This window comes from Manis javanica, chromosome 12, assembly GCF_040802235.1.
Source record: "Manis javanica isolate MJ-LG chromosome 12, MJ_LKY, whole genome shotgun sequence".
In the NCBI taxonomy this organism is placed as follows: domain Eukaryota; kingdom Metazoa; phylum Chordata; class Mammalia; order Pholidota; family Manidae; genus Manis; species Manis javanica.
In genome coordinates this window covers 81,094,225-81,107,476 of record NC_133167.1, presented here as the reverse complement: position 1 = coordinate 81,107,476, position 13,252 = coordinate 81,094,225, and positions in this window count along the sequence as shown.

Sequence of the window (13,252 nt, the reverse complement as noted above, 5' to 3'; positions counted from 1 at the left end):
TACTAACTAATTTGCACACACATATTGACATAATAGGAATACGGTGACATAAACAAAGCAAATCTATAATTACCAGCCATCTCCAGTGAAGCCAAGAAAACCATTTAGGCACCCTAGGCATTTGTGAAAATTTATCTATGATATGATGGATATTTTCCAACTGTACTTGAACCATCAGACAAATTAAAGCAGCCCATTTCTGGGATCTGTTCACATCCCATATGTTCTTTTAACCATAGATAGTCTATAGTCATGAGATTTTGGGGTGCTACAACTTGCACCCCTCCCAACTCCTGGTTGAGTTCCAACAGTACAGATCCAGTCAAATTCGTTGTCTCACTGTATGCACATGCCAGCCTAGACATCTCCCTCCTCCTTCTTATGGCAAGTCCAGGAGATGGTGGGCTGGATGCAGCCACAACCGCAGCATCGTCCGGATCCCTGTGGAGGCTTTTTGATGATCATCCCCCGGCACGAGTCCTCCAGAGAGTGCTGATGCCGGAAGCTCCTCCTCATATCGTATCTTAGTTCATTTTCTGGGTATCCAAGCTAGGCCTTGATCTTCTGCGTAGAAACAAACAGACCCTTTGCCCACACTTTGACATGCCCTCTATACCACTGTGCAGAACTCATTGGAGGTCAGCACACAGTAACTGCTTTTTTTTTTTTTTTTTTAATTAAGAGAAAGGAATATTATCAGAAAAGAGTACCTCCATAGCTGATCATCTGACACCCTTTAAGTGATCAACATTAAGGATATTTAAAGCATGCGTTGATCTTTGATTTACCAATAGTTTTATCCTGTTAAGGAGTAATCCCCCTTTTCTTTCTTTCTTTCTTTTTTTTTTTTTTTAAATTTTTAATCTACACTTACCTGAAGAATACTATGTTTACTATGCTCTCCCCTATATCAGGTCCCCCCTAACAACCACATTACGGTTACTGTCCATCAGCTTAGCAAAATGTTGTAGAGTCACTACTTGTCCTCTCTGTGTTGTGCAGCCCACCCTCCCCTTTCTCCCTCCCCCCCCATGCATGCTAATCTTAATACCCCCCTTCTTCTTCCCCCCCCTTATCCCTCCCTGCCCACCCATCCTCCCCAGTTCCTTTCCCTTTGGTACCTGTTAGTCCATTTTTGGGTTCTGTAATTCTGCTGCTGTTTTGTTCCTTCAGTTTTTCCTTTGTTCCTATACTCCTCAGATGAGTGAAATCATTTGGTATTTCTCTTTCTCCGCTTGGCTTATTTCACTGAGCATAATACTCTCCAGCTCCATCCATGTTGCTGCAAATGGTTGGATTTTTCCACTTCTTATGGCTGAGTAGTATTCCATTGTGTATATGTACCACATCTTCTTTATCCATTCATCTACAGATGGACATTTAGGTTGCTTCCAATTCTTGGCTATTGTAAATAGTGCTGCGATAAACATAGGAGTGCATCTGTCTTTCTCAAACTTGATTGCTGCGTTCTTAGGGTAAATTCCTAGGAGTGGAATTCCTGGGTCAAATGGTAGGTCTGTTTTGAGCATTTTGATGCACCTCCATACTGCTTTCCACAATGGTTGAACTAATTTACATTCCCACCAGCAGTGTAGGAGGGTTCCCCTTTCTCCACAGCCTCGCCAACATTTGTTGTTGTTTGTCTTTTGGATGGCAGCTATCCTTACTGGTGTGAGGTGATACCTCATTGTAGTTTTAATTTGCATTTCTCTGATAATTAGCGATGTGGAGCATCTTTTCATGTGTCTCTTGGCCATCTGTATTTCTTTTTTGGAGAACTGTCTGTTCAGTTCCTCTGCCCATTTTTTAATTGGGTTATTTGTTTTTTGTTTGTTGAGGCGTGTGAGCTCTTTATATATTCTGGACGTCAAGCCTTTATCAGATCTGTCATTTTCAAATATATTCTCCCATACTGTAGGGTTCCTTTTTGTTCTATTGATGGTGTCTTTCGCTGTACAGAAGCTTTTCAGCTTAATGTAGTCCCACTTGCTCATTTTTGCTGTTGTTTTCCTTGCCCGGGGAGATATGTTCAAGAAGAGATCACTCATGTTTATATCTAAGAGGTGTTTGCCTATGTTTTTTTCCAAGAGTTTAATGGTTTCGTGACTTACATTCAGGTCTTTGATCCATTTTGAGTTTACCTTTGTATATGGGGTTAGACAATGGTCCAGTTTCATTCTCCTACATGTAGCTGTCCAGTTTTGCCAGCACCATCTGTTGAAGAGACTGTCATTTTGCCATTGTATGTCCATGGCTCCTTTATCAAATATTAATTGACCATATATGTTTGGGTTAATTTCTGGGGTCTCTAATCTGTTCCACTGGTCTGTGGCTCTGTTCTTGTGCCAGTACCAAATTGTCTTGATTACTATGGCTTTGTAGTAGAGCTTGAAGTTGGGGAGTGAGATCCCCCCTACTTTATTCTTCTTTTTCAGGATTGCTTTGGCTATTCGGGGTCTTTGGTGTTTCCATATGAATTTTTGAATTATTTGTTCCAATTCATTGAAGAATGTTGCTGGTAATTTGAGAGGGATTGCATCAAATTTGTATATTGCTTTCGGCAGGATGGCCATTTTGACGATATTAATTCTTCCTAGCCATGAGCATGGGATGAGTTTCCATTTATTAGTGTCCCCTTTAATTTCTCTTAAGAGTGACTTGTAGTTTTCAGAGTATAAGTCTTTCACTTCCTTGGTTAGGTTTATTCCTAGGTATTTTATTCTTTTTGATGCAATGGTGAATGGAATTGTTTTCCTGATTTCTCTTTCTATTGATTCGTTGTTAGTGTATAGGAAAGCTACAGATTTCTGTGTGTTGATTTTGTATCCTGCAACTTTGCTGTATTCCGATATCAGTTCTAGTAGTTTTGGAGTGGAGTCTTTAGGGTTTTTTATGTACAGTATCATATCATCTGCAAATAGTGACAGTTTAACTTCTTCTTTACCAATCTGGATTCCTTGTATTTCTTTGTTTTGTCTGATTGCCGTGGCTAGGACCTCCAGTACTATGTTAAATAACAGTGGGGAGAGTGGGCATCCCTGTCTGGTTCCCGATCTCAGTGGAAATGCTTTCAGCTTCTCGCTGTTCAGTATAATGCTGGCTGTGGGTTTATCATATATGGCCTTTATTATGTTGAGGTACTTGCCCTCTATTCCCATTTTGCTGAGAGTTTTTATCATGAATGGATGTTGAATTTTGTCAAATGCTTTTTCAGCATCTATGGAGATGATCATGTGGTTTTTGTCTTTCTTTTTGTTGATGTGGTGGATGATGTTGATGGATTTTCGAATGTTGTACCATCCTTGCATCCCTGGGATGAACCCCACTTGGTCATGGTGTATGATCCTTTTGATATACTGTTGAATTCTGTTTGCTAATATTTTATTAAGTATTTTTGCATCTACGTTCATCAGGGATATTGGTCTGTAATTTTCTTTTTTGGTGGGGTCTTTGCCTGGTTTTGGTATTAGGGTGATGTTGGCTTCATAGAATGAGTTTGGGAGTATTCCCTCTTCTTCTATTTTGTGGAACACTTTAAGGAGAATGGGTATTATGTCTTCTCTGTGTGTCTGATAAAATTCCGAGGTAAATCCGTCCGGCCCCGGGGTTTTGTTCTTGGGTAGTTTTTTTATTACTGTTTCAATTTCTTTGCTTGTAATTGGTTTGTTTAACTTTTGTGTTTCTTCCTTGGTCAGTCTTGGGAGGTTGTATTTTTCTAGGAAGTTGTCCATTTCTTCTAGGTTTTCCAGCTTGTTGGCATATAGGTTTTCATAGTAGTCTTTAATAATTCTTTGTATTTCTGTGGAGTCTGTCGTGATTTTTCCATTCTCATTTCTGATTATGTTGATTTGTGTTGACTCTCTTTTTCTCTTAATAAGTTGGGCTAGAGGCTTATCTATTTTGTTTATTTTCTCAAAGAACCAGCTCTTGGTTTCGTTGATTTTTGCTATTGTTTTATTCTTCTCAATTTTGTTTATTTCTTCTCTGATCTTTATTATGTCCCTCCTTCTGCTGACTTTAGGCCTCATTTGTTCTTCTTTTTCCAGTTTTAATAATTGTGATGTTAGACTATTCATTTGGGATTGTTCTTCCTTCTTCAAGTGTGCCTGGATTGCTATATACTTTCCTCTTAAGACTGCTTTCGCTGCATCCCACAGAAGTTGGGGCTTAGTGTTGTTGTTGTCATTTGTTTCTATATATTCCTTGATCTCTATTTTGATTTGTTCATTGATCCATTGATTATTTAGTAGCATGTTGTTAAGCCTCCATGTGTTTGTGAGCCTTTTTGTTTTCTTTGTAGAATTTATTTCTACTTTCATACCTTTGTGGTCTGAAAAATTGGTTGGTAGAATTTCAATATTGTGGAATTTACTGAGGCTCTTTTTGTGAGCTAGTATGTGGTCTATTCTGGAGAATGTTCCATGTGCACTTGAGAAGAATGTATATCCTGTTGCTTTTGGATGTAAAGTTCTATAGATGTCTATTAGGTCCATCTGTTCTAGTGTGTTGTTCAGTGCCTGTGTGTCTTTACTTATTTTCTGCCCGGTGGATCTATCCTTTGGGGTGAGTGGTGTGTTGAAGTCTCCTACAATGAATGCATTGCAGTCTATTTCCCTCTTTAGTTCTGTTAGTATTTGCTTCACATATGCTGGTGCTCCTGTATTGGGTGCATATATATTTAGAATGGTTATATCCTCTTGTTGGACTAAGCCCTTTATCATTATGTAGTGGCCTTCTTTATCTCTTGTTACTTTCTTTGTTTTGAAGTCTATTTTGTCTGATATTAGTACTGCAACCCCTGCTTTCTTCTCACTGTTGTTTGCCTGAAATATGTTTTTCCATCCCTTGACTTTTAGTCTATGCTTATCTTTGGGTTTAAGGTGAGTTTCTTGTAAGCAGCATATAGATGGGTCTTGCTTTTTTATCCATTCTATTACTCTATGTCTTTTGATTGGTGCATTAAGTCCATTTACATTTAGGGTGACTATTGAAAGATATGTACTTATTGCCATTGCAGGCTTTAGATTCGTGGTTACCAAAGGTTCAAGGTTAGCTTCTTTAGTATCTTACTGCCTAACTTAGCTCGCTTATTGAGCTGTTATATACACTGTCTGGAGAGTCTTTTCTTCTCTCCCTTCTTATTCCTCCTCCTCCCTTCTTCATATGTTGTGTGTTTTGTTCTGTGCTCTTTTTAGGGGTGCTCCCATCTAGAGCAGTCCCTGTAGGATGCCCTGTAGAGGTGGTTTGTGGGAAGCAAATTCCCTCAGCTTTTGCTTGTCTGGGAATTGTTTGATCCCACCATCATATTTAAATGATAGTCGTGCTGGATACAGTATCCTTGGTTCAAGGCCCTTCTGTTTCATTGCATTAAGTATATCATGCCATTCTCTTCTGGCCTGTAGGGTTTCTGTTGAGAAGTCTGATGTTAGCCTGATTGGTTTTCCTTTATAGGTGACCTTTTTCTCTCTAGCTGCCATTAAAACTCTTTCCTTGTCCTTGATCCTTGCCATTTTAATTATTATGTGTCTTGGTGTTGTCCTCCTTGGATCCTTTCTGTTGGGGGTTCTGTATAATTCCATGGTCTGTTCGATTATTTCCTCCCCCAGTTTGGGGAAGTTTTCAGCAATTATTTCTTCAAAGACACTTTCTATCCCTTTTCCTCTTTCTTCCTCTTCTGGTATCCCTATAATACGAATGTTTTTCCTTTTGTATTGGTCACATATTTCTCTTAGTGTTGTTTCATTCCTGGAGATCCTTTTATCTCTCTCTATGTCAGCTTCTATACGTTCCTGTTCTCTGGCTTCTATTCCTTCAATGGCCTCTTGCATCTTATCCATTCTGCTTATAAATCCTTCCAGGGATTGTTTCACTTCTGTGATCTCTTTCCTGACATCTGTGATCTCCTTCCGGACTTCATCCCACTGCTCTTGCATTTTTCTCTGCATCTCATCCCACTGCTCTTGCATTTTTCTCTGCATCTCATCCCATTGCTCTTGCATTTTTTTCTGCATCTCTGTCAGCATGTTCATGATTTTTATTTTGAATTCTTTTTCAGGAGGACTAGTTAGGTCTGTCTCCTTCTCAGGTGTTGTCTCTGTGATCTTTGTCTGCCTGTAGTTTTGCCTTTTCATGGTGATAGTGATAGTCTGCAGAGCTGGTACAAGTGACCGCTGGAAGAGCTTCCCTTCTTGTTGGTTTGTAGCCTTTTCCTGGGAGAATAGCGACCTCTAGTGGCTTGTGCTGGGCAGCTGTGCGCAGACAGGGCTTCTGCTTCCTGCCCAGTTGCTTTGGGGTTTATCTCCACTGTTGCTGTGGGCTTGGCCTGGCTGGGGCTGTTCCTCCAAAATGGTGGAGCCCCGTTAGAGGGGGAGCAGCCAGGAGACTATTTATCTCCGTAAGGGGCCTCTGTGCTCCCTGCTGCCCAGGGGGTTAGAGTGCCCAGAGATCCCCAGATTCCCTGCTTCTGGTCTAAGTGACCTGTCCTGCCCCTTTAAGATTTCCAAAAAGCACTCTCCAAACCAAAACAACAACAGCAACAATGAGAGAGGGAACAGAAAGGAAAAAAAAAAGAAAAAACACGCGATTTTTTTTTTTTTTTCCTCAGGTGCCGGTCCCAGGCACCCGCGCACTGGTCCTGCTGCCCTGTCTCCCTAGCACCAGGGTCCCTGTCCTTTCAAGGCTTCCAAAAAGCACCCACCCACCGGTCCCGCAGGGAAGGAACGCTCAATATTCTTGGTCCTCAGGCACTGGTCCCACGAACCCGCTCACCAGTCCCGCCGCCCTGCCTCCCTAGCACCGGGGTCCCTGTCCCTTCAAGGCTTCCAAAAAGCACTTGGCAAAAAGAGAGAAAAAAAAGGGGAAAAACGCGCGATTTCTTCCGTCCTCAGGTGCTGGTCTCAGGCACCCACCCACCGGTCCCACAGGGAAAAATGCGGGATATTCTTTGTCCTCAGGTGCCGGTCCCAGGCACCTGCTCACCAGTCCCGCCGCCCTGCCTCCCTAGCACCGGGGTCCCTGTCCCTTTTAGGCTTCCAAAAAGCACTCGCAGAAAAGAGAAAAAAAAAAGGGGAAAAACGCGCGATTTCCTCTGTCCTCAAGTGCCGGTCTCAGGCACCCGCCCACCGGTCCCGCAGGGAAAAACGGGGGATATTCTTTGTCCTCAGGCGCCGGTCCCAGCCACCCGCTCACCAGTCCCGCCACCGTGCCTCCCTAGCACTGGGGTCCCCGTCCCTTCAAGGCTTCCAAAAAGCGCTTGCCAAAAAGAGAAAAAAAAAAAAAGGGGAAAAACGCGCGACCTCCTCCGTCCTCAGGCACCGGTCTCAGGCACCCGCCCCCAGGTCTCGCAGGGAGAAACGCGGGATATTCTTTGTCCTCCGGCGCCGTTCCCAGGCACCTCCTCACCGGTCCCGCCACCCCGCCTCCCCCGCAACGGGGGCCCGTCCCTCTAAGGCTTCCAAAAAGCGCTCGCCAAAAAAAAAAACTGCTCCGGTTTCTCTCCACCCGCCGGGAGCCGGGGGCGCTCGGGTCCCGCCGGGCTGGGGCTTGTATCTTACCCCCTTCACAAGGCGCTGGGTTCTTGCAGGTGTGGATGTGGTCTGGATGTTGTCCTGTGTCCTGTGGTCTCTATTTTAGGAAGATTTTTCTTTGTTATATTTTCATAGCTCTATGTGTTTTTGGGAGGAGATTTCCACTGCTCTACTCACGCCGCCATCTTGGCTCCCGCCCCCGCATTTAATAATTTTGATGAGGAAGAGGTGACATTCCAATTGCTAATGTTTAAACTAAGATGATGGAGGAGGGCAGAATCACAAGTGGTAGTCAGGTGAATCGGCGGAGTCTAGCTAACTGTGTACATATGACATCAGAAGCCATAAGGGCTCTCTTATTCCTAAAAATTACTACTGCTCTGTAATGTCTGTAAACTTCCTATCTTTCCAATTGAAGGTTCTGTCTGTTAAAACCCAGAACAAACACCCTGTAAGAAGTAATACAACTTTTATCAGTCACTTATACTTTTCATGGAAGTGTGTTGTCTATTCTTTCTTGAAAGTAGGTTTTGATAGAGAACAGAAGGATACTTGATGCTGTGGATTGAAGTAGAGAAGAAACAAGAATAATGTTGTCCGAGACACTGTCAGACACCCTGCCTGCTTTTCAGTTTCCCCAATGCTTGGTATGACACAAAAAATAGAATCCAGTGTACTAGGAAATTGATTCACAAATACTTCTTCTGTAATCAAAAGTAATAATAATTTCAAGCTTCTAAAAAAGCTATAATCGTATAATAAGCTCCTGTGTACTCTTTATCCCCACTTGGTAAAAGCCCCTATTTGCACCATCATTGTTTCTCCGTAACTAGTCATTCATTATGCCTAGAGTTTGCTTACACTTGAATTTCTATCTGCTATCACTTCTTTTGTGCCCAAAGAATTTCCTTTAGTATTTCTTGTACAGCAGATCTGCTTGATAAAACCTTTCAACTTCACTTATCTTAAAGTATTACATTTATCTAAACATATTTGTAGTAGTCTTTTTATTTAAAGTCTTTGTCTGCTAATGCAACATCTGGGCCATCTGGGACATCAGTTCATACTGACTGTTTTTCTCTGGACTATGGACCACATTGTCCCATTTCCCCTCTTGACTGTGGATCTCATTTTCCTGTTCTTTCTATTCCTACAATCTTTGGTTGTATATTAGGTATTGTAGAGATTATAAACTCTGTGATCTTCCTCTGAAAAGTGTTGTATTTTGTTCTAGCAGGGAATTAATTTGGCAGGACTCAGTGCCTTTTATGGTGGGCAGCAGCTGAAAATTTTGCTTAGTTCTTTCAACCTTTTAGCTATTTGTTTTCTGCCAGGCTCCTTGGAGTCTCTTGTGCAGATCTCTAGTTCAGGGATCAGCCAAGGATGGCAGAATTTACATGCAGATGTGGGGTTCCCCCTTTGGTGGTTCATTTCCTTCTGTGATGTTCCTCCTCACTTTCCAGTCTCTCTAGAAGCCCTGAGTTCTGTCCTATTCCTCAACCCAATTTCACCATAGCTTTCTGCTTGAGTTCTAACTACTCTCAACTGGTCGCTTGGGAAATACCTTCAGGCAAAAAGGCATATAAACACAAATCTCAGCAGTACAGTCTGCTTCATTCAAGGGTCATCTTCCTTCTGCTTTGTCTGTTTATGGTTAACCTTCAAATAATTTTTTAAATTTTGTTTTGAACCCATAATAATCACCTGTAAGAGAGTTAGTTTGATACTATTATTCTTCAGTTACCAGAAGCAGAACGTATACTTTTTAAAAACATAAAAAATTTAAACATTGATTCTATAAATAGTTAAGAGAAAATAATTCTATAAGCATTTTCTAAGCACTTACTCTGGTCTAGTTACTATGCTAATACTAGGTGCTAGAAAACATTTCAGCTATGAGAATTCTGGTAGACTGTAGTCAAATTGAATGGGCCTGGTTTTTTAAATCTCAAAATAAAATGTTATTCAAAGATACTTGTGATCCTTCCAAAAAATGGAATAAACTTACATTTACTTGTTTGGGCATAAATCCTTTACATTTACATAGTCTGTTTCTTCAGGAAATTCAGATTTCTGAGGCCAAAAGCATTTGCAGTTAAAGTTTAACAACACTGACACTTGGTTGCAGTTAAAAACCCCTACCTTTCTTCAGCTAGTTTGAAATTTGTCAAAATACTTTATTCATCAAAATCCTTGAGATGGAGCCGCTCTTTCCTAACAGTGAGACCTCTATAGTTTTATTATTTGGAAGAGAAGAAACTCGGGAACTAGAAACATCAAAAATAAAAGAAGTGCATGACACAGTGCTCCTTCAGTATCAGGTTTGGGGCTGAACTACTCACAGCAAGTGGCCTGGCTTTTCACTTACCCGTTCTCCCTACCTGAAATGTGGAATGTTACTAACCTACTCAAATGGCTTTTGTTTGTTAGTATTTGCTAACTAAAAGGGAGACAATACATCAGTGTAGAATCCACTGCTAACTGCCACTTGTTTATTTTGGGGCGAGAGGCCAAGGACAGCAGAGAGATACCTGCTGCTGAGTTTCCATGTGCACTGCAGGAGCCAGAAGGGTTTACCACCTTAGTTCTCCGCTTCATTCCTCATCCTTGCTCTTAAATTCTCATTCAACATCTGTCTCACCCTTACAGACTTACAGGAGGCTGAAGAGGGACAAAAAGAGGTGGGAAAATTTTCTTGCTTTCAATTTTTTTTTTATTTTGGTATCATTACAATTACATGAGAAGCATTATGTTTACTAGGCTCCCCCCTTCACCAAGTCCCCCCCACAACCCCCATTATAGTCACTGTCCATCAGTGTAGTAAGATGCTGTAGAATCACTACTTGTCTTCTCTGTTGCACAGCTCTCCTCGTGCACCTCCTCCCACATTATACATGCTAATCATAATGAGCCCTTTCTTCCCTCCCTCCCCCTTATCCCTCCCTTCCCACCCATCCACCCCTTTCCCTTTGGTAACTGTTAGTCCATTCTCGGGTTCTGTGATTCTGCTGCTGTTTTGTTCTTTCAGTTTTTCTTTGTTCTTATACTCCACATATGAGTGAAATCATTTGGTACTTGTCTCTCTCCACCTGGCTTATTCCACTGAGCATAATACCCTCTAGCTCCATCCATGTTGTTGCAAATGGTAGGATTTGTTTTCTTCTCATGGCTGAATAATATTCCATTGTGTATATGTGCCACATCTTCTTTATCCATTCATCTACTGATGGACACTTAGGTTGCTTCCATTTCTTGCCTATTGTAAATAGTGGTGTGATAAACATAGGGGTGCATGTGTCTTTTTCAAACTGGGCTGCTGCATTCTTAGGGTAAATTCGTAGTAGTGGAATTCCTGGGTCAAATGGTATTTCTATTTTGAGCATTTTGAGGAATCTCCATACTGCTTTCCACAATGGTTGAACTAATTTACATTCCCACCAGCAGTGTAGGAGGGTTCCCCTTTCTCTGCAACCTCGCCAACATTTATTGTTGTTTGTCTTTTGGATGGTAGCCATCCTTACTAGTGTGAGGTGATATCTCATTGTGGTTTTAATTTGCATTTCTCTGATGATTAGCGATGTGGAGCATCTTTTCATGTGTCCATTGGCCATGTGAATTTCTTCTTTGGAGAACTGTCTATTCAGCTCCTCTGCCCATTTTTTAATTGGATTATTTGCTTTTTGTTTGTTGAGGTGCGTGAGCTCTTTACGTATTTTGGATGTCAATCCTTTATCGGATCTGTCATTTATGAATATATTCTCCCATACTGTAAGATACCTTTTTGTTCTATTGATGGTATCCTTTGCTACACAGAAGCTTTTCAGCTTGATATAGTCCCACATGTTCATTTTTGCTTTTGTTTCCCTTGTCCGGGGAGATATGTTCATGAAGAAGTCGCTCATGTTTATGTCCAAGAGATTTTTGCCTGTGTTTTTTTCTAAGAGTTTTATGGTTTCATGACTTAACATTCAGTCATGTATTTTAAATTTCCTTTTGTGTTTGGGGTTAGACAACAATCCAGTTTCATTCTCTTACATGTAACTGTCCAGTTTTGCCATCATCAACTGCTGAAGAGGCTGTCATTTCCCCATTGTATGTCTATGGCTCCTTTGTCGAATATTAATTGACCATATATGTTTGGGTTAGTGTCTGGAGTCTCTATTCCATTCCACTGGTCTGTGGGTCTGTTCTTGTGCCAGTACCAAATTGTCTTGATTACTGTGGCTTTGTAGTAGAGCTTGAAGTTGGGGAGCAAGATCCCCCCCACTTTATTCTTCCTTCTCAGGATTTCTTTGGCTATTTGGGGTCTTTGGTGTTTCCATATGAATTTTTGAACTATTTGTTCCAGTTCGTTGAAGAATGCTGTTGGTAATTTGATAGGGATTGCATTGAATCTGTGGATTGCTTTGGGCAGGATGGCTATTTTGATTATATTAATTCTACCTAGCCAAGAGCATGGGATGAGTTTCCATTTGTTAGTGTCCTCTTTAATTTCTCTTAAGAGTGTCCTGTAGTTTTCAGGGTATAGGTCTTTTACTTCCTTGGTTAGGTTTATTCCTAGATATTTCTTGCTTTCTAATTTTGTGTAAGTTCAGTTCTGGCTTTAGTAGGGAGTTGAGCAGGAAATAGATAAAATTAAGCTCCAGGCCCTACTCTATGAACGTTTTTTGTATACAGATTGTAGTTAACCCAAGGGCCTCTTTGTTTTTATTTCAATTGAGTTTTCCAGCACTATCCCTATTCTGATTCAACTATACTAGCCTAGCCTACAGATCACACATACCAACACTGAGGATGTACTCCATAACTGGTTGTTGAATGAATTACTTGGCTCCATGTATTTTTGTCCCTTCTCTCTTTAAATTACATTTTCAGAGTTAAATTCACTCTTATCCTAAGATCTGAAATTATTTTTATTATCATTGTTTTATCAAACTTCTACTCAATACTTAAAATATTTGACAGTAATTTTACCATAAACTCTGTATTTCATTTTCTGATGAACCAGAAAAATAACTCCACCTGCAAGCGTGTGAGGTCAATGGCAAACATCTGTGGTCTTTGGAGGCTTCTTCCTTTAGCGCATCTGCTTACATCCAGTTACTTAACACACTCATGCTGACCAGTGCTTACTGCTGAGTCTCTTACACATTAAAACGAGAAGAGGGAAAGAATGAGTGTTAGTTACCAGTTGAGTGGTCATTCTACTTTTCTTCCAAAGGAAATAGCTCCATTGACTCCTTGGTGGACTAGGGGCAGAGGCAAGACTATCAGCTGGTGTAGCTTTGAAGTGCGGCCACAGGGCTTCCACCCTCTTCCCAGCTCAGCTGTTGAAGCAGAGAAGGAACTTCAAAGGCCGACTTGTTGTCCCTGTCAGCGGGACAGGGATTCCCATCACTTAGCCTTAGAGAAAACATGAGGAGTTCATCCTCTCACTTGTCAAGGCTCACCAAATATGTACCAGTTTTTAGCTATGATTGTCTCTAGTGAATGCATAGAAAAAACAAATCAGCCGATTTCCTTGGGATCTTTATTTATGTACACTATTCCTACAAATCAGAGATGGCCGGTTTTATATTTGCCCAGATTGCACCACAGATCAGTGACAAGTAAATCACTCCTGCCCTGATTACATTCTCTGCTCATGGAAACACACAGTGAGTGGTTCTCCTAAGGGCAAAGGCAAGTTTAAGAGGTTGTTCCCTTGCATGCTGCCACCCTCAGCC